This window comes from Triturus cristatus, chromosome 4_2 (genome assembly GCF_964204655.1).
Source record: "Triturus cristatus chromosome 4_2, aTriCri1.1, whole genome shotgun sequence".
In the NCBI taxonomy this organism is placed as follows: Eukaryota; Metazoa; Chordata; class Amphibia; order Caudata; family Salamandridae; genus Triturus; species Triturus cristatus.
In genome coordinates this window covers 648,010,321-648,031,323 of record NC_140586.1, presented here as the reverse complement: position 1 = coordinate 648,031,323, position 21,003 = coordinate 648,010,321, and the positions used below count along the sequence as shown (strand labels likewise).

General features: G+C 41.8%; 1 long non-coding RNA gene across 1 annotated transcript; it reads left to right on the top strand.

The window, feature by feature from the left end:
* The first annotated feature begins 1,569 nt into the window (after positions 1-1,569).
* LOC146834814 (uncharacterized) lies at positions 1,570-15,894 on the top strand. Its single transcript, XR_014960341.1, has 3 exons — positions 1,570-1,780; positions 13,540-13,634; positions 14,502-15,894. It is a non-coding gene; the product is annotated as an uncharacterized LOC146834814 (long non-coding RNA).
* The last annotated feature ends 5,109 nt before the right edge of the window (positions 15,895-21,003 follow it).

Sequence of the window (21,003 nt, the reverse complement as noted above, 5' to 3'; positions counted from 1 at the left end):
GAGTCTCCGCAGTCATGGTGGGGGCGCTTTCATGGCGGGACCTCAGCATTGCAGTTTCTCATTGCAGAGGTTCTGCCATGAGTGTGGGCCCCCCACAATGACTGCAGGGCTACCAGTGGGTGAGCACAGGTTAATTTAGGGTGTGTTTGTGACTTACCCTGATTAGTATTGTGGTCCCTGTTTGGGCAGGGTGCATACTTCTGCCAACCAGAAATCCAATTTCTAACACTTTGTAATTCAGTTCTTATGGAGTACGGTGATGACCTGCGTGCTGCATCAACTACCAAGAAGCTTGCAAACAGGACATAATTGCCATTTTAAATCATTTGTCTGAGAATGGACACAGGAAATACAGAGCAAATTACAATACTGTCAAAGAGAAGTCCTCTATTTGAGACATTTCATTGAGAAGGGAATGAGAAAGGTGTCACTGGAGAGAATGGAGACAGTTTTGAAGATGAGTCCACCCAGAACTCAGAGGGAACACAGGATGGTCCTGAGAATGGTTGGCCACTGTAGACAATGGATACCAACCTTTCCTCAGTGGCCAAGCCTTTACTGAGGCTGATACACAAAGATGTGGCTGGTCCACTTCCATGCAACAACGATTGCTTGAAAGCTTTACCTGGAGCGGAGTCTCTGTCATGACCCGGCACTAGGAATGCCTGATTACAGTAAAATGTTCACATTGTTTTGCACTGAGAAGGAGAGCTGCACTCTTTTTTTGCTTACTCAGTTGCATAGAAACTCTCAAAGACCTATGGCATATATTTTTTCAACCACACTTGACCCTGTTGCCGCACGACTGCCTGGCTGCCATAAAGCGGTTGCAGCAGTTGTTGTCAGTATTGAGAGATGTCAGAGCATAGTGTAGTGAGGAAATGGGGTGTTAACCTTCACTCACCTGAATTCCAGGCTGTTCCGCTTGAGAGATTCGAGGATATTTCCCGATAGCCCCAAAAACCTAGGCCAACCTAAACTGTATTTAGATAACCAGTTTGGCTAGATTAGGTCTCATGGGGAAGGGGATAAATGGGACAAAATAACCATAAACAAAATAAAACAGAGAAAAAACACTCCAGCACTGCCAATTTTCTATCTACGACTCTTCCTCTCTGTTACTTCGGAGGATGTTTCTTCCTTAATAACCAAATGACAAAATGTAAAAAATAATTACAAATTATATAAATCTAAGACTTCACTTGTTATCTATTTGTTATATTGTGCACACAATCTTTATCAAATACCTTTTTTTGTCACACTGTAACCTATTGCGTGGTCTTTTTCTTTGTAACTGAAATTGCCAGAAGCGTACCGAAGTCTGAATCTATGCTTATTTATATAGTAATTATCTAAAAGGAGTCTTATGAACATTGTTCATAAAAGTGGAAAGAGAAGTTTCTCTTTAGTCCTTTTGGTCAAGCTTTTTATAAGTTCTCTTATTTTCCTTGGTTTTGCAGATACATTTCTGAATAATGACAAGATTGCCTTGAAAGTCCGGAAACCGAAGATAAGTATTATCTTGTCTCTTTGAAAGTTTTTATTGTGAGGTTTCTTATGCGCGCTATACTTTAGAATGGAAAGATCTTATTTGTATTTTTCTTTTGTAGCAGGACGGAAGATTTCCGACTAGGGACCGGATCAGGAGCAGGAGAAGTCCGATGCCAGAAGGTTGCCTTCGTGACGAGGGAAGAATCAGGAAGTCGTCGGAAGACCGGAACAATGCCCAGCGTGAAGCCGCGTCGTCAAGAACAGGAGATCGTCCGCACTGGAATTACAGGTAAGGAAAGAATACCAAGAACGAACGCAAGTGTGTCTTGTTGCTTTAGGCAACTGGAGGGGTGGGGTTCTGCCGTTAGGGTGGAGTTTTCTACACGTGCCCAAATGAGTCAGCGCTTTGTCAACGGAACGTGCTGGTTTACATAACAGCAATCACACGTGCAGACTGTTCTTTAGTCCTGCAGAACAATGTGCTGATAACATGTGCAAACTGCTTTTGATAAATATACCAGTAATAACATGTTCAAACGAGTTTTGGATTACAAGCTTATTTGTGTACCAGCATTACATTTATGATAAAAGGGAACTCTATATCCCAGGCATGATGTAATATGAGACTAGAAAATAACAGTACGCAAAGTCAATACATAGCATGAGGTTGAGCCAAATTCCCTGTACAAACCCCAACAAGTTAGCATGAGTAGTATAAGCTTGGCTGCCATTCTGCCGCTTTTGTACACGACACTACATGGCTCTGTTCTCGTGAAACACTTTGCTGGCGCAGCTTCACCTGAGAACTGTCTACCTTTCACATATCCACTGGGGCACCGCGATCTCTGTCTGTACAGCCTGTTCAAAGTCGAATAACAATGTATGCTGTTGATTCACTTTGGCCAGTCCCACGCACATAGACATAGCATGAAGCACAGCGGCCCAACTGAAACTCGGGAACTTTTAATATGGCATTACATGCATGATCCTGAGATGTAATGTAGGTATGGGGTCTCGCTGACAAAGCCCAGAGGTCTTCTATATTTATTCTAAACTAGCTCATGAGCACGGGGAGGGTGGTAAAAAGGGCTATAGTCCTGTTTCCACTGTCATTATAATATGATTTCCTCTTTTGTGCTTTATGAAATTGTAACAATGCTAATTATATTGTTTTTATGCATTATGCTGCTTGTATTGGCTAAAGTACTGCACCTTAGAGCACGTTAGTTAAAAATAAACATTTTAAACTATACAGTGTCTCTATTTACTCACGTTGTGAACAAGTATGAGTGTGAACGAAAGAGTTTTCTTGTTTCCCACATTCCTGAGAGTTTACTAAGTCGCACGTTCTAGGTTGTCTAATCATTGGTAGCTTCGCTGTAGTATGGAGAACGATTGAGACACTAATACTAGTCAGATTGGTGCTCTGGGCACTGAGGTGGCTTTTTTGGTACACAAGAATACACAGAGGTCCTGGTTTCCTGCACATAGTTCTGTGCATGAGCAGAATCCCTGCAACATGGCGCCCTCAACGTTTGGTCTGGTACTTATTTACGGGACGCTTTAGTAGTGCTACTACTTGTCCACAATACCCTCACTCCTGTTTTCCGGTAAACAGTGGTGACGGCATAACCTGCCTGTAGTGATACTTCATAGGTCTTTTCAACCTTGATATTATAAAATGGTTTTCTCATACATATGAATTACGAACCTGTTGCTCTGCCACGAATTTAAGTTGTTTTCCTTTTCTTAGTCCTTATGGCTGATGTCGATATTGCGGCGCATAGCCGCACCACGGTCCATCAACATTTGGCGGCATATGGACTGCCAGACGCTGTTATCGCACCAATCTTTGTGGTTGGAGCCGATCCGGCTTTCCACTTTGAGGTATTTTACTCTTGGGTAACGTTTCTGGCAGTGAAAGGTGATGATACTTTGTTCCATACATACACTCCCACTGCAGTACCTGTAGCGTATCGGCCATATACGACTCTCGAAGTTCCGATTTCGGCATGGCAACACCATATTTGGTTTAATGGCACCCTCCCCCACACCGTGACTCCGGTCCTGTTAGGCTCTTTGCCCATTCGAGGGGCCACTTGGCCAGTTTTGGCCAGATACACACCACATCTTCGTTATCTAGCAGCCACTGTAGCTGAATTGCGTGTCTTGCACACCTCCCTGAATGAGGTGCATAGGGCTCTAGTACAATACGTATCCCGCCATCTCCAGATGGGAGCACCTGGGTTGTGGCGCAACCAGCTGGCCCGGCCGGGATGTCTATTAGTCCCGTCATGGTTAATTTGGTCAGGGGCAAGCGACCACAGAATAAGGATGATTTACCTTACTGGCTTGCTGAGAAATTTGACCAAATGGAAGCGGTATTTCCTAATACCAAACCTGTGGAGAAACATAGGATTTTATCGATAAGTTTGCAGAAAGACTTAGTTCCAGAGGTAACCTATTGTGAGAATTGGGGTAAGGTGTTCGCAGCAGTGTATGCAAAGTTCTTTTGGCACACCTTCTATGACTGTGCTACCCTCCGTGATTAAGCGTGTTCAGGATGAGCACGGCACGGAGGCGGCAGTTGAGCTGGGAATGATGCTTGTCAGAGTGTTTGACGTAGTTGCTGATCTCATACTTGCAAACATCAAGAGGGATGCGGTTAACTTTCAAGTGTCTAATGTTTTGCGTCTTGTCCCGGAAGAAGAAAAACCCCGAGAGTTACCAAACATTATTGCCAATGCCTATAAGACCATTGAATGCAATAGTTTGAGTTTTAATCCTTTTGCTAAAATACCGGCACAACAGCAAACTCAGACGGTGCAGTCTAATAAAGACGACCGTCCAATGTTTCCTAAAAAGAATTGGAAAAATAAAAAACAGGGGAAGCAACAACAAAAACAAGGGTCACGTGCAGCGTCACCGGCACCCGAACCCTCTGAGCACACTTATGATTTGCGCGACCGTGTGAGAATTAGGTCTCCTGACAGGATTCATGTCCCTGACCAGCGTTCTCCTCGTTCTTCACAGGAAACATCGGGCTCACAAGCCGGTGGAGGTGATCGCCAGGATTGCGGCAGAGGTCGAGGTGCCCCGCAAGGACGCGAGCAACCTCGTCTGACTGACGGAAAAGGCAAGCTGGACGATTTTCCTGGTCAACGCCCTCTGTTTCAGAAAAAGAAAGTTGCTGCTTTAACAGCGAGATATGCCACGGTCGGTGAGAACCCGCCTTCGGAATCTAACTTGGGCAGTAACACTGCTAGACAGCACAACGGAGGTTACCATAGTGCAGCAAGCACTGCGTCCATTTCTGGAAGCGACAGCAAGTGGCACTTTCATCTCAGTAGAAACTGCTGACACCAGAGTGGCTCTCCCTGATAGATTATATGAAATTATACTTTTAATTGAAGGTGATATACAACGTGTTATTAAAGGGATTTTTTGGGAAAATCTGAATTCTTCATATGACTTCTTATTAGCTGAGGCAGACTGGTACCCGCCTTTTGTTTTAGCTGCTCCAAGGGGGGGAGGAGGTAATCCTCCCTAGTTTTTCACACAACGTAGCCAAGGAGCAAGCAATGACTTTTGCAGAAGAGTGGGCTTTGGTGCTTGCAACAGCTCTGTACCGTACTCAGGTGGGCTGGGATAAGACCTCTCCAACTCATGAGATACCATTGCGGTCTATGCCACAGCCACAACCCCAATATCTACTCCGGCGGGAAGCAAAAGCTCCTGTTTCTGAAATTCTTGAACAATTAGAGTATCAAGGAGTGATTGAGACATGTGTGTCACTGATGAATAACCCTCTTTTTACAGTAACCAAACCAGATGGGTCGTACCGCTTAGTTTTAGATCACCGACACTTTGAACTCGCATTGTCGTAACTGTGTGGTTCAGAATACCCCTAGCTCAGGACTTGTAGACAGTCTTGTGCGTAAAAAATATAAAACTACACTTGACATTTCCAATGGCTTTTTAGCCACACTCTGTCCTCTATAAGTAGTCAATGGACAGCCTTCACCCTGGGCGGTAAACAAAAACAATTTACAAGATTGGCCATGGGCTACAAAAACAGCCCAGACGTTTTTGCCGCACATGTTGTCTCTCTGTTAGATGACATAGACCCTGATGCGTACTCGTACGTTGATGATATCTATCTCACGGACTGCGAATTATAGCTGCATCTTTGTCACGTGGACTGCATCATAGTTTTGTTTGCGGACTAAGGTTACAAATTTAACTTTGCAAAATCACACATTGCGGAGTACACAGTGTTGTTCCTGGGCTATGAGCTCAATAATGAAGGAAGAGACCTGGTGCCTCACTTCTTGGAGGAATGCGCATGTTTCTGCTCTCCTACAACCCTGAATCAATTACAGTCTTTGCTGGGATTTTTAAACTTCGGACGAACTTACATTCCCGATTATGCCCAGCATATCAAGCTGCTGTATGCCTTGATACAACCAACCTTTACAAAAGCCTGCTGGCTTCCAGAAAATTCAGCTATTCTGCAATCATTGCAGTGTGATCTTATTAAATCTAAATACTTGTCAACACGTGATAACCACACACACCTGGTGATAATAATTGTGCCAGGGGCAGTGGGTTTCACCTACTTGACGTTTAATGAAGGTGACACAGTACCTATTGCTTCCAAGTCACATTTGTACACTTTGGCTGAACTGCGTTTTAAGAAAGTTGAAAAAGTATTAACCGCAGTCCAGATGGCGATCCTAAAGGAACGTAAACTGACGCAAGGAAAACTCATGATGGTTGTAACACCATATCCTGCTCTTGAAGCTGTAACGAGAGCCACTGTACCAAACTCAAAAGCTTTACATCCGCCTTAAATACAATGGGCAATTTCATTGACATCATCTGATGTCACCTATATCTTTGACTCCTCGTTACAAACTCAGGAGTTCTTAGAGTATGAATTAGTTCATCCTGCTCCTCTGCCTATGCGCCCGAGGACTACCATTGTATCATTTATACCGATGGTTCTGCGCAACCGGCGACCGGATCAAACATTCTTACTCAGCAGCTTGCGCAATAGTGGCAGGTACCATGGTGAACGGTGAGTTCAAGTCCAGTGTCGTGCACACGCAGGCACTAGGGGACTGTACCGCCCAGTTGGCGGAGCTACAGGCTCTGGTGCTAGCACTGGAGTTTGCTGATCCTAATGTGACTACTTTAATCGTAAGTGACTCTTACTACTGCGTTCAGTCTTTTAATGACAACTTATTCTTTTGGTCTCAGAATGACTATCGTGATTCTAAAGGCAGCGCAATTAAGCATAAGATGCTTTGGGTTCGAGTCGCAGAGCTTAAAGAATCTCTGCCTCTCACACAAGTGATTCATACAGTTTGGCTGACGAAGAAGTTAAAACGGCAGTAGCTACTTATTCAGTAGCAGCAGTTGCAAGATCCATGACTAAGATTGATGATGACATCTTGGCAGCTATAGCTGCTACAGAGAAGTGAAGTAAGTACCCACAAGGTTTCCCTTAGAAATACTCTTATCATTTAAGTCCCGATAAAATGTTCCCTATGTGAGAATTAATGATGTTGGTGACAGGTTAATTCCCAACCAGGACCGCAGACTAGCATTGATAACAGCCACGCACAAAGGCATGGCCTCGACTCATGCAGGCATTGCGGCGACTGTCTCTATCTTACAGCAACGTTACTGGTGGCGTGGGTTATATAAACAAACCCGTAATTATGTGCTTTCATGTGACATTTGTCAGCAGATTAAACCTTCAATGGCAGCACTCCCACCACAAACACAGCTGTACATTTCTAATAAACCATTCAGTTGTGTTTATTTGGCTCACTGCGGTCCATTTTCTTAAGATACTGCGTATAAGTTTATCTTAGTTGTAGGTGATTCGTGCACACGTTTTCTATGGGTTTGGCCACAACGCAGTGCTGATGCACGAACTGTCATCAGGGGTTTGCGTGTCTTTATGGGAATTTTTGCATGTGGCACATTTCATTCTGACCAGGGTACCGCATTCTCCTCTAAGGCGTACAAGGATGCCATGAGGTCTTTGCTGATGCAAGTCAAATTTTCGTCTCCATACAGGCCTGAGGGCAATTCAGTTGTGGAGCGAATGAACCGTGGCTTAAAGCAATCCTTGACAGCTAAAGTTATAGATACTGGCAGGAACTGGTTCGCCCATTTGTATATAGTACAACGTGCACTAAATAATCTCCCTAGAAGATCTCTGGGTGGGCGGAACCCATACAAAATGCTCTTTGGCATGAAAATGTTTGTTCCAGACCTTGATGGTCTAGACATGGTGGCGACAGCCACATCCTTTGACGTAGATAATCATTCTGATGTGTTACAGAAACTACAAGAGACCCGAGACGGTCTTGCAAAGGAACATTTACCCTCTGCCACCGAAGCGGCACTGCAGATTCCGGTAGTCAGCTGGCTAACCAAGATCGGAGACCTGGTCCGTGAGAAGGTGAAGAACCAGAAAGAGTTTGGCCCCTCTTATCGCGCACCTGTCCCAGTGCTTGCGTGAAGGGTACTCGTACAGTCATTTTACCACCACTTCCTGGTCCCAAAGATAACAGATACATCTCAGTGGACAATGTCAAACTACAACACCTGGCCGATTCTACATAGTATGACACCTGCTGTTTCCTGTCCAATAATATCCAGGAATTCAGACTTGGCCAATTGCAACAACACCAGGCCTGACACTGCCATAGAGATGACCGCTGTTACTGATCCTTTGCTGAACCCTCCGGCTTGCAGTCTTCATGAAGAAACTGAATATGCGTATCCCACTACATCGTCATTGCCTTGTTTGCTTGACAACACACTAAACCAGTCACGTTTTTCCTTTGACTTGAACTCCACATCATCGAGTAGCCCCTGCAAATTTTCTATTTTTGTCGCCTGGTTTAGAAGAAATTATTTGGTTCCTCCTTGGACATACATTTAGTTGGGGCTCATCGCCATTATTTTGTTCATTTTGATTGGATTTATGACATTTTTCTTCCCCTTAATAAATGGTCCCTACCTCACTGAACGCTCTGCAGTTAAAGTAATTGATGGAACGTAGGCAGCGCACTCCTCATCACACATCATGAAAAGGGACCAGACTTTTGTCAACATCTCTGCCTGGCCAGTTGCGGATGGAATAGTTTGGGATGCAGTTAACTTCCAAATTCATGGCCCCACAGAAGTGGTTAATTTTCCGAATGTACTTCGTGTTTCCATGGGGGATGTAGTGAAACAGAATGTACGCTCTGATGATTGGGACGTACAAGACGTTGAATCTTTGTTTTCTGATTTAAAGTATTATGCTGCATTTGATGCTGAGGATTTGTATTTAAACACTGCAAATTATGCTGATTTATTTTGTTACCAGTATTTTGGTCATTATTACCTGCATAAAGCTAATACATTTAGAAATGTTTTTCATTACACACAATGGGAACATTGCCCAGCTCCCATTGAAGGCAGTTCGAAAACTGTTTTGAAAAAATGTGTATATTTTACTGATTTCAATAGTTCAAGCCCGTATTCATTTTATATTGAATACTACGTCCTCTTCTAAGGTCATGCTCACCCACACTAAATTAGTGTATTCCAAATTCTTTATTGATCAACTGGCAGTGGGTGGCTATGAGCTATGGAAGGATACTGTAGATCTTAGGTCTGTTTGGGGTTCTAAATTCTGGCAAGTGCAAGGCTCTGAAGCTTTGCATCGTGCATGCCTTATCCCAAAACAAATCCTATTTTTTAATAGTTCGATTTATCAAACAGCCTCTTTAGGTTTGGCCACTGCAAAATGAATGAATGCACCTAAAATACCTACACTGGCTCCTTATAACACCTTGGATAATCATACTGATTTGGCCATTGAGGATTTGCAATTGTTGCTTCCCAATGATACTTTTAATATCTCTAGACTGGACCTCCAGGGTTGGTTGGTTTGGCAAACAAGTTCAGATTCTTGCCAATGCCGTTTTCTAGGCAAGGCCCCAGGATACATTCAGGATTGACCAGATCCACGTTTTTCTGACTCCCATTCAGTTACTACCTATTCAGTAGGAAAATTATGTCAAAATTGGTTGCAACACTCTACCCTTACGTCAGTTAAACGCCATTTGTCGTTGTTATCAGGTGACGTTGACGTGACTGATTTTATAAAAGAGCCTGCTGGTCCTAGATCAAAAAGATGTATTTATGCCCCTTACAACGAAATCTGGAAGCTGTCCCAAATTGAAGCTGCTTCACATCTAAGGGCAATAGACCAAGCTAATTTAGAAAAAGTGCTTGCTGTTGTAGATAATAGTATTAACACTCTTTTTTCCCATATTTACACATTGGACAATATTGTTTCATCTGTTGTGGATATTGTTCATGATGAGGTATCTGTTTTGTATCATGGTCAAAATCAATTGTGTTTAATTATGCAGTTTGCCTGGACAGTGCAAAATTTGAAAATGGGGAGAGTTCCATGGGATTACATGAATACGTCATCGTTATTTATGCCATTTAACTTGACAGATAGACCACAGTTTATGTCCATGAAGGATTCCACATACACTTTGTTACATATTGAAAAATTAGAACCTTTGCCTTTTTTAGTTGCTGAAACTAATTCTGCAGTGTGGCTCATCCATGGGGTAATACCTTTGCCATTTTCTTTGTTTAAATTTAGTTCATGTATGAAACATTATTCCTTGGGACGCTATGAACCTTTAGGTAGTGCATTCTTCACGAGGTGTGGTCTTTACCATTCACATACGGATGTTGCAGTATGACAAAGAGGTGTATCTCACTGGGGAATCATTTGATTCCTCGCCTGATCATTCTCCTGTGTGCAAGAATATACAATTGCACGGCACATGCAATTTATCAGCACCTAATCTAGCCTGTATTTTGAAGGGTCATCCAGTACCAGCTATCACACCAACGTTTACCCTGCTAGGAAACGGTAACTATTTGCTTTCAAATAATGATTGCTGCGACATGCTTGTTGGCATCCCTTACATTGTAACAGTCTCACAGCGTGTGGTTTGCTGTAAAAATGAGCTTTTTCCACCCCCGCATGGGAGGCTCGACATCTCGATTTGGCCTTCCATTCTGACCTTGAAGGCAGAGTTCAACAAATTGAGCAGAATAAGAGCCTTATTGTCCCAAAACGAAGTTGCTTTTTACATCTACCCATGAGACCTTCGTCCTTCACGTAGCTAACACCCGTACAGAGGTACATTCGCTTCTCAGTACCGATCTCCCACTACATTTTGAGGCAATAATTCACACTATATTCAATGCTTCTAACACGACAGGCATTGCCCATTTTTTTAAGGCTGTGGGCTCTGGCCTTGTGACCTCTTTTCAAACTATATTTGGTGTAATACCAGCATTTATTCATTCTATTTTTTCCAGCGTTTTCAGTGGCGTGCAGCTGTTACTTGCACTAGCTGCTGGAGTCCTGCTATTAATTTGCTGGCACCACACAGCCGGGACCAGCTGCTGCTGCTCCGTAGTCGTATGCCTGAATGCTACGGTACTTTGCCACTGGCCACTCTGAGCGTGGCTTATGGATTGTCCCTCCATTTTGGTTATTTCACTTGCGTGCAACCAGTCTTCCACTGCCTGGAATGTTCGTTCGAATGGGCATTGGATCTTTGCCTCTCCAATATGGTGTCTCCTGCCCCGGATTATGACATGCTAATGAGTCCACTAGTGGAGCATGAGCTGGACTGTTCTGGTGTTGGGATTATGGCCTGCGCGGCTGCGCTTGGAGTTTTAGCGGAATGGGATGTCTGTGCGGCTGCACATTATTTCCTACAACGAAGTTTTCTTGAGGAACATGCAAGTTGTCCACTGATGGTGCTAGAAGCTCCCATTGTTGATGAACATATATGTTCATACTCTTTGCTGGAATGGATGGCTACTCTCTTTGCTGCCGATATCAATGACTTCCTGTTGGAAGCTGTTGCAACATACTGCTCATACACCTTAATGGATGAACCTGGATGACTTCCATCATCTCCCAGTTATTCTTTGTAATGGGTTTTTCTTTTTCGCTTTTTTCTCTCACATTGAGTTTTTACACACAAATTGGTGCACCATTTGACTCTTTGTCCAAATTTGACTTCTGCTCTTACTTCTTGCTCACTCTTATTTGAACTCTGTGTTCTATTGAGTCCACTGCCCGTTGGTCCGACCAAGGGGAGGGTGTAGTGAGGAAATGGGGTTAACAGCAGACATTGCTAAGTTAGCATGGGTAGTATAAGCTTGGCTGCCATTCTGCCGCTTTTGCACACAACACTACATGGCTCTGTTCTTGTGAAATACTTTGCTGGCGCTGCTTCACAAGAGAACTGTCTACCTTTCACATATCCAGCAGGGCACTACGATCTCTGTCTATACAGCCTGTTCAAGGTCGAATAACAATGTATGCTGTTGATTCACTTTGGCCAGTCCCACGCACATAGACACAGCGGCCCAACTGAAACTCGGGTGCTTTTAATATGGCATTACATGCATGAAAAGGCACTTAGAGAAAACCTTTCCAACATATAAGAGCTGTGCTGATCCTGAGATGTAATTCACTGCATCTGATCTCGTAGGTATGGGGTCTCGCTGACAAAGCCCAGAGGTCTTCTATAATTATTCTAAACTAGCTCATAAGCACGGGGAGGGTGGTAAAAGGGGCTACAGTCCTGTTTCCACTGTCATTATAATATGATTTCCTCTTTTGTGCTTTATGGAAATGTAACAATGCTAATTATATTGTTTTTATGCATTATGCTGCTCGTATTGGCTAGAGTACTGCACCTTAGAGCACGTTAGTTAAAAATAAACATTTTAAACTATACAGTGTCTCTGTTTACTCACGTTGTGGACAAGTATGAGTGTGAACAAAAGAGTGTTCTTGTTTCCCACTATTCCTGAGAGTTTACTAAGTCGCATGTTCTAGGTTGTCTAATCATTGGTAGCTTCTCTGTAGTACGGAGAACAAATGAGACACTAATGCTAGTCGGATTGGGGTTCTGGGCACTGTGGTGGCTTTTTTGGTACACAACAATACACAGAGGTCCTGATTTCCTGCGCATAGTTCTGTGCATGAGCAGAATCCCTGCAACAATAGTGATGGGACACCCTCTTACGGTGTGGTCCCTCAATCCATGGAGATATTGCTAACCTGTACAAAAACGCAATATTTGACAAACAGCAGACCTACAAAATATTAACACCAAATACGTGCTGCAGAAAATGTTACTTTAAAAACATGTCAAACACTCAATACAGCTACATTGTTAGTGTTGCCTGAAAGTGAAGTTGATGAAAATGAAATTGAACATGAACTCCTGTCTAAGAGACAATGAAGGAAATTTGAGAGAACTGTTGCGCAATTCAAGACTTCAAGGCATTAGTTCTGTACAAGTGGCACAATTAATTGCCCTGGCAAGAACTTACAGTCTTTCAGCTCATTTAAGAGTGATTATATTAACAGATAGTCAATATGGCTTTGGGATGGTCCTTGATATTGGGCAGTTATGGTCACAAAGGGGACTTATGACATCATCAGGTTCCACAAATAGAAATGGGGAATATGTAATGAAATTATTGGAAGCTTTGCAGTTACCCACAAGAGAATGCAGTAGTTAAACAAATTAGCAAAGAAAGTAAAAGAAACTTGTTTAAGGTACATATTTCAACAAGAACAAAGCAACATACAAATTGTACTAAAACCAGCCATAAGAAATAAAACAAATTCTCCTTTTACCAAATAAAATTGCTAACCTAAACAGAATTTTATTTTATAGGGCAAGTTTTATAAATAACAACCTTCTTTTTTTTTACAGGAATGTTTGATATCTCATACTTTAAGTTTTTTTCCATCTCTACAAACAGAACTATTAACCTAAAAAGAATTGTTTATCTCAACAGATCTTTCAAATAACAATATTTTCAATTAATTCACAGATTTAAGCAGAGCATTCAAATTTGTTTAAAACTAAAACCACCAAAAATTATTTCATGTTTTACATTATTTTTCAGATTTTCAAATCAAGGAAAATGTGTGCCAAGCATAGTACATCCAATCCAAGAGGGGCAATAAATTACTAAAATGGAGTGGATACCTTTATTGTAAGGTGAGACGTACTGAGCCCAGGAGTCAATAGAAGTGTGTGGAGATATTGTCGAAAAGATTGCTGAGCATAACCACTCTGCCTCTGCAATAGTTAGTAAGCAATCAAACAAAGCGCTCTCCTTAGAACAAGAAGAGTGTCTCCCTGATGCACTCAATGTCATTTTCAGTTCTTTATTCCAAAGGTAAAAAACTTTAACTTGGGTCAATCGTTTTTATTCTTGGTATTTCAGTTTTTTTCATATGTTCATCGATTCTGTTATTATTTCTTCATAATAACTATGACAGTAAACCAAACACTTCTTAATGCCCAATGCATTTCGGGCACTGATGCCCTTTGTCAGGGGCTAAACAGTAATGATCAAAATCAGCATTCATACTTAAGTAATGTTGGTGAACGGGTAAGAGAGCTCTGCGAACAGGCGGTGATCTGAAAAGTACACTTGAACATATGAAAAAAACTGAAATACCAAGAATAAAAACGATTGACCCAAGTTAAAGTTTCATGGAAAAAGTTTTTTACCTTTGGAATAAAAAGCTGAAAATGACATTGAGTGCATCAGGGAGACACTCTTCTTGTTCTAAGGAGACCACTTTGTTCGATTACCTTTATATCCACTCCCATACAATCACCCAAATTTGCACTATACATGCTAACATAACTAACACTGCTATCCCACTAATTTATGGTTTACTCAGTAACAAACAAGCCATAACTTCTTCTGAATTTGTATCAGTTGTAAAATATAAAACTATAAACAAAAGTGCTAAGAAAATAATAATTGACTTTGAATTATAAATGATAAACACTATTATTAACATTTAACCACACACCCAAATTGAAAGCTTGTTTTTTTCATGTTTTTTCCAGGTTTATTGGAAACAAAATTCAAAAAACATCCTTGTCAGAGGATTACATGTCAAAGAGTAAACTACAATTTCAACTTACAAAACTCACATCTTTGTGGTTTCTTCCTCCTGACTGTGCAAATGACTTCTACATCTCAATTATACAATTTGAATATTTTATACAAAACGAGGAGAAATTGGCACAACTTTTAAATTACTTTAAAGATACATGGATTGGCCTTCTAAGCAGGTTGGGTCACAGCAGGAAGTCATGCTTTCCAGTTGAATAGTGGATCGACCTGCTTAGAGGGAGGAGCAAATACAAACAGTGCCATTGGGGGTTGGCATTAGTATTTTAACATTTCTATTGGTAAAAATCACCCCAACATGTATTATTGCCTGAAAATGTAAAAAAGGAAGAAAGTATTCACAAACTGAGACAGGCACAATCATTAAAAAGTAGTTTGAATCTTTGAGTTTCCCAAAAAAGTAAAGAACTGTCAGAAAAACTTTTGGCCAAAATCCAACAGTTTCCTATGTTGAGGTTCTGACTGTCTTGAAAATATTGCATACATCTTACACTGTTAATCTCTGTCAGAAACTGTCAGACAGCTAGAATGTCACTGACCTTAGGGTGCCAACCAGCGGGGACGATGGTTCGATGTAAGGTCCTCTATTCCCTTTAGTGTAAGTCTCCACAGCGTCTTAAAAAAACGCTCTGAGAGGGAACACTACGGGGAAGGAGGAATGGATAAAATAATAAACAATGCTGCCAGGTCTGATGCCCTCAACTGAGCCGACTGCCTGAAATTATGGATCCTGCCAGAAGCCACACCACCCGACTCTGAGTCACTGAAGGGAAAGAGAAGAGAAAACGTGATGCATATAATACTTGACCATACACAGCACAACAGCAGAGGGAGAGGTTATTCCTGTAACTTACACCAACGCATGCAGCAACAAGATTATCTTTGTAAATCAGCAGCAACACCTCTGAATACGAGGAGAAAATAATCTGAAATGAGCTTCTAAAAAGTTACGACCTGGAAGCCAGAATCTTCAAGCAAAACCAAGTCTTGGTCCTTGTGAGAGAATACTACAAACCTAAGTACCTAGAAACTTGAGAATCCTTCATGTTCCATAACCTCAATGGCCCCCTGATTTTAGAGGTGTAAATAAAGGATGATGAATCCGGTGGTACTGTTAGAGGCACAGCACATATACCAATACCCTTGAACGCTGTTAACTGCACAGCGCAACGATGAGAGATTGAGGGTAATCAGAGGAACAAGGTAATAGTCTGGGGTGCACTGTTTTCTAGACACAGTGCAAGTGCCAACCCCCTTATGCACTGTTAAATGACACAGCGGAACGAAGGGAGCTGTGAGGGAATGGTGAGGCTAAAAGTACTTGTACGGGTGTGATGTTTGCCAAACACAGCGCGAGTACCAAATCCTTTGTGCCGGTTAACCCCTTCAGTGCCCATGACGAGATAGTCTCGTCATGGAGCGCGGTTGCGCTGTGCCCATGACGAGACTATCTCGTCATGAACCCCGCCCGCTAATTCAACGCCCGGCACAGGGCGGGGAAAGGGCGGGGCACACAAGGGGTTAAAGACACAGCAGAAATGCAAACGGGAGACGGCACTGACCACAGCGGGAAAGAGATCCTTCTCTCCTCTCCCGTTTATGGGCACAATACCTCGTTCTTGGCAATGTCGGTTCTCCAAGGCTGCACCTTCGAAGATCAGATGGCTTGGAAGCGGAGCACTCCGTGGCAGTCCACGAGTGCAGGGGTCCAGGAAACGGATGGAAAATTGTCAAGCCCCAACCTCAGGAAATGGTGGGGCTTTTATAGCAGCGTACCTTCCAGGTGTATTCCGGGCTTTCCGTTTAGCTCAGTAGGCAAAGGGTGTCTGGTACTTGTAGTCCCTTGGCAGACTCCCGATATGCAGGCTGTCATACGTCATTCTCTCTCCAGTCACGCCGTTGTAGAGAAAAGGGTAGAGGACCCTAGATGTAGGCATAAAGAACCCCTTTACCCCTAACACCCGTTGTATTACCATGATAATCTCTTTAAATATTAACATGCAGTACTCTCCGGTTTTGACAATAATCTTAAATTAAATTGGTATTTTTGAAACTATTTTTATAAATTCATTAAATGTTTTATCTACTACCTGAAACTGTCTTCTTTCTTTAACTATTGGTGATCAATTAAAAACAGGCAAAAAAAAATTCTATTTTTATATTACAGTTATTACAATTATTTGTTAGCAAGAAATATTGTTTTGTGTTTTTAATACTGTTTAACATTGTTTATTTAAGTTTTGTATTCATTAATATTTACATATATATTTTAATAAATATATGGGGAAATGCTTTTTAGCAACTCAAAAGTAGAGAGTAAAGGTTTGCTCACTTTTATTTTTTAATATTCCATTACATTCCATAATTAACACACTGGTATTTTATCTATTAATATTCCTTTCATGCAACTATTTAAAACATAGGTATTTTAATATATAATTGAGTATTAATAAACTTACCCACTCATTATCTCATCCCTCTTTTATCCCACCCCTAAAGCTTGCTATTAAAAATGGAAGCACAGGTATTTTGATTATTGCATGAGTATTAACACATTTCCTTACCCATTACCCCATTTTCCTTTCAAACCACACCTAAAATATTTTTTTTGTATATAATAAAATAATATGCTTATCTATGCTCATCTTTTTAAAGTTTTTAAAATAAAAACAATTCTAAATGTTTATACACAGTTATTTTAATCTATACCTGAGCATTAATATACGTCCTCACCCATTACCCCTATATCCCTTACATCCCACTCCTAGAGCATGCTATGGCATATTTTTTAAATAATATCCATTATTATTTTATTTATAAATAAATACATTTAAATACTTATTACACTTGTATTTTAATAAATACCTAATATTAAAACACTTCCTCACCCATTATCCCTATATTTCTTACATCCTGCTCTCATAACATTATTTTGAAATGTTTATTTAATTTTTAGTTGATTTATTTATTTAAAAAAAAATATTAATACATTTTTTACATTTAAAAAATAGTTTTTCAAAACAATATACTCAAAAATCATACTTACTTATACTTACCACTACCCATGGCAAAGGCATGCAGGCTAATGACCTATGCGTGGTAAAGGCATACGTTGTAAAGAAATATGCATGGAAAGACTGCATGATAAAACGTTTTGTGTTACAGACTGCGTGGTAAAGATTGTTTCTCTTTTTAAATATGTGCAGCTGATAGAAAAGGACAGTGATTTATCTTTGACTTCAAACTCAAATATGAACCATTTTTGGTTTAGATTTGGGATGCCTTGCATTAAACTCCTTTATCTGAATATTAGGGGGCTAATTACGATGTCGGGTGGGACACCGTCTCGGGCCTGGGACCGACTGACCTCTGGTCGACGGTCCTGACTGCCTAATTAGGATGCGACCAAACACTGTACAGTTGCATTCCTACATTTTCCTATGGGAGCATGCATTACGGCTATAAACCGTCTGTAATACATGCTCCCATAGGGAAATGGGAGGTGCTGTTCATCCCTGGACCCCGTGTCAGGCAGCTAAAGGTGCCTGCCACGGGGTGCAGGGACCAACAGGGGGAACCATAGGTGCCCCCTTGCCCACCAACTGGAGGCCGTGCACCCAAGGGGGCCCTGCTTGAGGCCCAAAAACATGCTTTCCACCATGGTTTCCATCTCAGACAGGCAGGTATGGAAACCATGCCGGAAACCGTACATAATAATCCCAAGGGCAGAAAGGCCCGCTCTTTGGGATTACGAGCCGGTTTCGACTGGCCGACGGGCTCCTTGAGCCCTTCAGAAGCCAGCTGAAATGATCGGCCAGTTTACTTTCCAACCTCCAGCATTGTAATGCGGTGGTCGAAAAGTAAACTGGGTGGGCGATTACGATGAGGACGGAAGGCCCAGATCATTGGTCGAAGCCTTTAGGGGCCGCATCATAATCGGCCTCTAGGTGTTTCATCAATGGGACAATAGGAAAATGTAAATTGTGAATGGTTGGAAGCTTGGTTTTGCCATATAAATTCCAATCTAGTTGTATTGTGTACTAAATCCAGAAATATAACCTGCTGCTGGCAAACAGAGCTCTACAGAAGGCAAATCAGCTCTGAATCATTTTAATTAAATTGTACTTCAAATTCAGTTTAGAGACACAGTTTTACTCGAGTGCTTTAACTTGATGAGACATCTTAATGGGCGTGGGGTCTGTGACCCACACTTTGCACTCACTTCTCTGCTGTAGATGCATTCATCAAATGCGCACGCATAGTAAGATTGAAACTTGTGACTTATGAGATACACACATACTTTTTTAGTAGGTGATCAACACTATTCTTCCTTATTGTGATTTAAACCTGATCACTGCATCAAGTGCACTCCTCACTAATCTACCTTTCTCCGCGGAGAAACATGAACGTCTTCTCGGCAGCAAGGGACCTGAATATGTGATTGAGGCCATCAGTACCTTACTGGAAAGAATTCCAAAATGTCACCTTTGGACAAGCCTTAGTCACCTGATTCCCCCAGGGTCACATGTCTATTTAATGTATGACACAGACCTATGCAACCAATAGAACGCTTGTACCCATTGACGTAGCAGGCTGTTCCTGTGTTAACGTGTTCCTTCAAAAAATGTCCCCCAGCCCTGAAGAAGACCTTCATTGAAAAACTTACCAGGCCCAACACAAAGGTCGAAACGTGTCGGCGTGTTTATGGGTGTGGCTGGAGTTATTATCAACCTTAAAGATTACAGATTAATTTATATAATATTGGTGATGTGAACTATTACATCGCCTACAAACAGATAAAGTGCTCCGACCACCACTACAAAGGGCCCAGCAGTATGTTTTGGACTGTGCTGCAGAGGGTTAGAACATGTTATAACTCCATATATTCTAATTGTAGGACACTACACATGTTGTCTTCCTGTTTTTAAACACATGTTTAAATACTGTTTCAATGTAATATTTCAGTTTATGTTTGTTTGTTTTTTGATTGATTTGCTTGTATTGGATACATATGTATTCGTGGGCAATGATGTTATGTGCATACTTTTGTCTCATTTAAATGTATGTTATTTTGCTTATTAAGGAAACAAATATCTATTGACAAACATAATCCCTTGTATATCTCCTTGGGTAAACAGTTAAAATTGGGGACAAGATATATTCAGTGTACAGTGGTTAAGATTTTTTGAATTCACCAGTTGTCATTTATTTGACGCTCAGAGAAATAATGGTGTAACGTCTTTCTTTGTGAGATGATGTAAGATTGATGGTTTAGGGGGTACCTTCTAAGATAGAGTATGTATTGATCTCTGCCCCCTATGTCCTAAATTGGATCACTCTCCTTTATGATGCATACTTTTAGAAAGTTGGCATCTTCTTGCCTTATCCATATGGTGCCTGCAGCCTGTTTCTGGGTCACATGACTGGGTGGCAGTTGGGCTTTATGTATTCCTCCTAGACAGCCACACACAATGAGAAGCTTAGTTGTGAATGGATGGGCAATCACTGGCAGGTTGGGAGGGAGGGGCTGGGCCTAGGCCCACTTACACTTGAATACGCTGTATCCTGTCTCCATAGAAAGGGCTGCCTACTTCCTGTAGTTAGTCTTGACCCATAGCCAGGAAGGCAGAGCACCTGTGCCCTCCAAAGGCATTGAGGTAATTCAGTTTCCGATTTCGTTCGTGTTTAGCCACCATTTTGTGTCTTTCTGCCATTTTGTGTTGCCCTCACTCAGGCGGCACGGTGAACGAAGAGTTGTTTTTCTTCATCCTACTGAAACGTGTCAAATAACCTCCTGCCTCTGTTTATAGCTGGTGTCAGGGTCCGGCCGACTCCACTAATCCTCGTCTGGTCTGACTGATCCCTGTTTCAACTATCTGTTGGTTCACACCATTCTTTCCTGACTTTATCTTATCCTCTGGCCTTCGCTATTCTTTACTCGTATTCTCTCATTTCACAACTGTCCTCTAGGCCATACAAATGTGTCCTGCCACCTGCAAGTCGACTTATAAACACTACCACTGATTAACTTGTGGGGAAGGGTGACAAACACTGTTGGGAGAGGGGCTTATTTGAGTTACTTAATATCTTATTTTCACATTCTTCTCATTGGTTGACCCTGTATGCATTGGGAGTGTTCATTGTGAATATGTATGTTATAAAAGATTGTGCACCATGAAGTAAAGTGGCAGTCTCCTAAGAACATACCGAGTGTACTTCGGGGACAACTGTACTTAGCTGCAGCTAATAAACCTTATCTTCTATGCCTAACGGAGTGTCCCGTGTCTCTGTTCGACAAAGCAGGTGAACTCAGGAGATTAAGGCATACCCTGCGCCGCCAGGCCCCTAAGGTCTTGGTTCTTCAGCATGCCTCTACAAGCTACTACCCACTTCAAAGGCACAACCGGGTATAAATGCTGGAGCTCAGACACCACC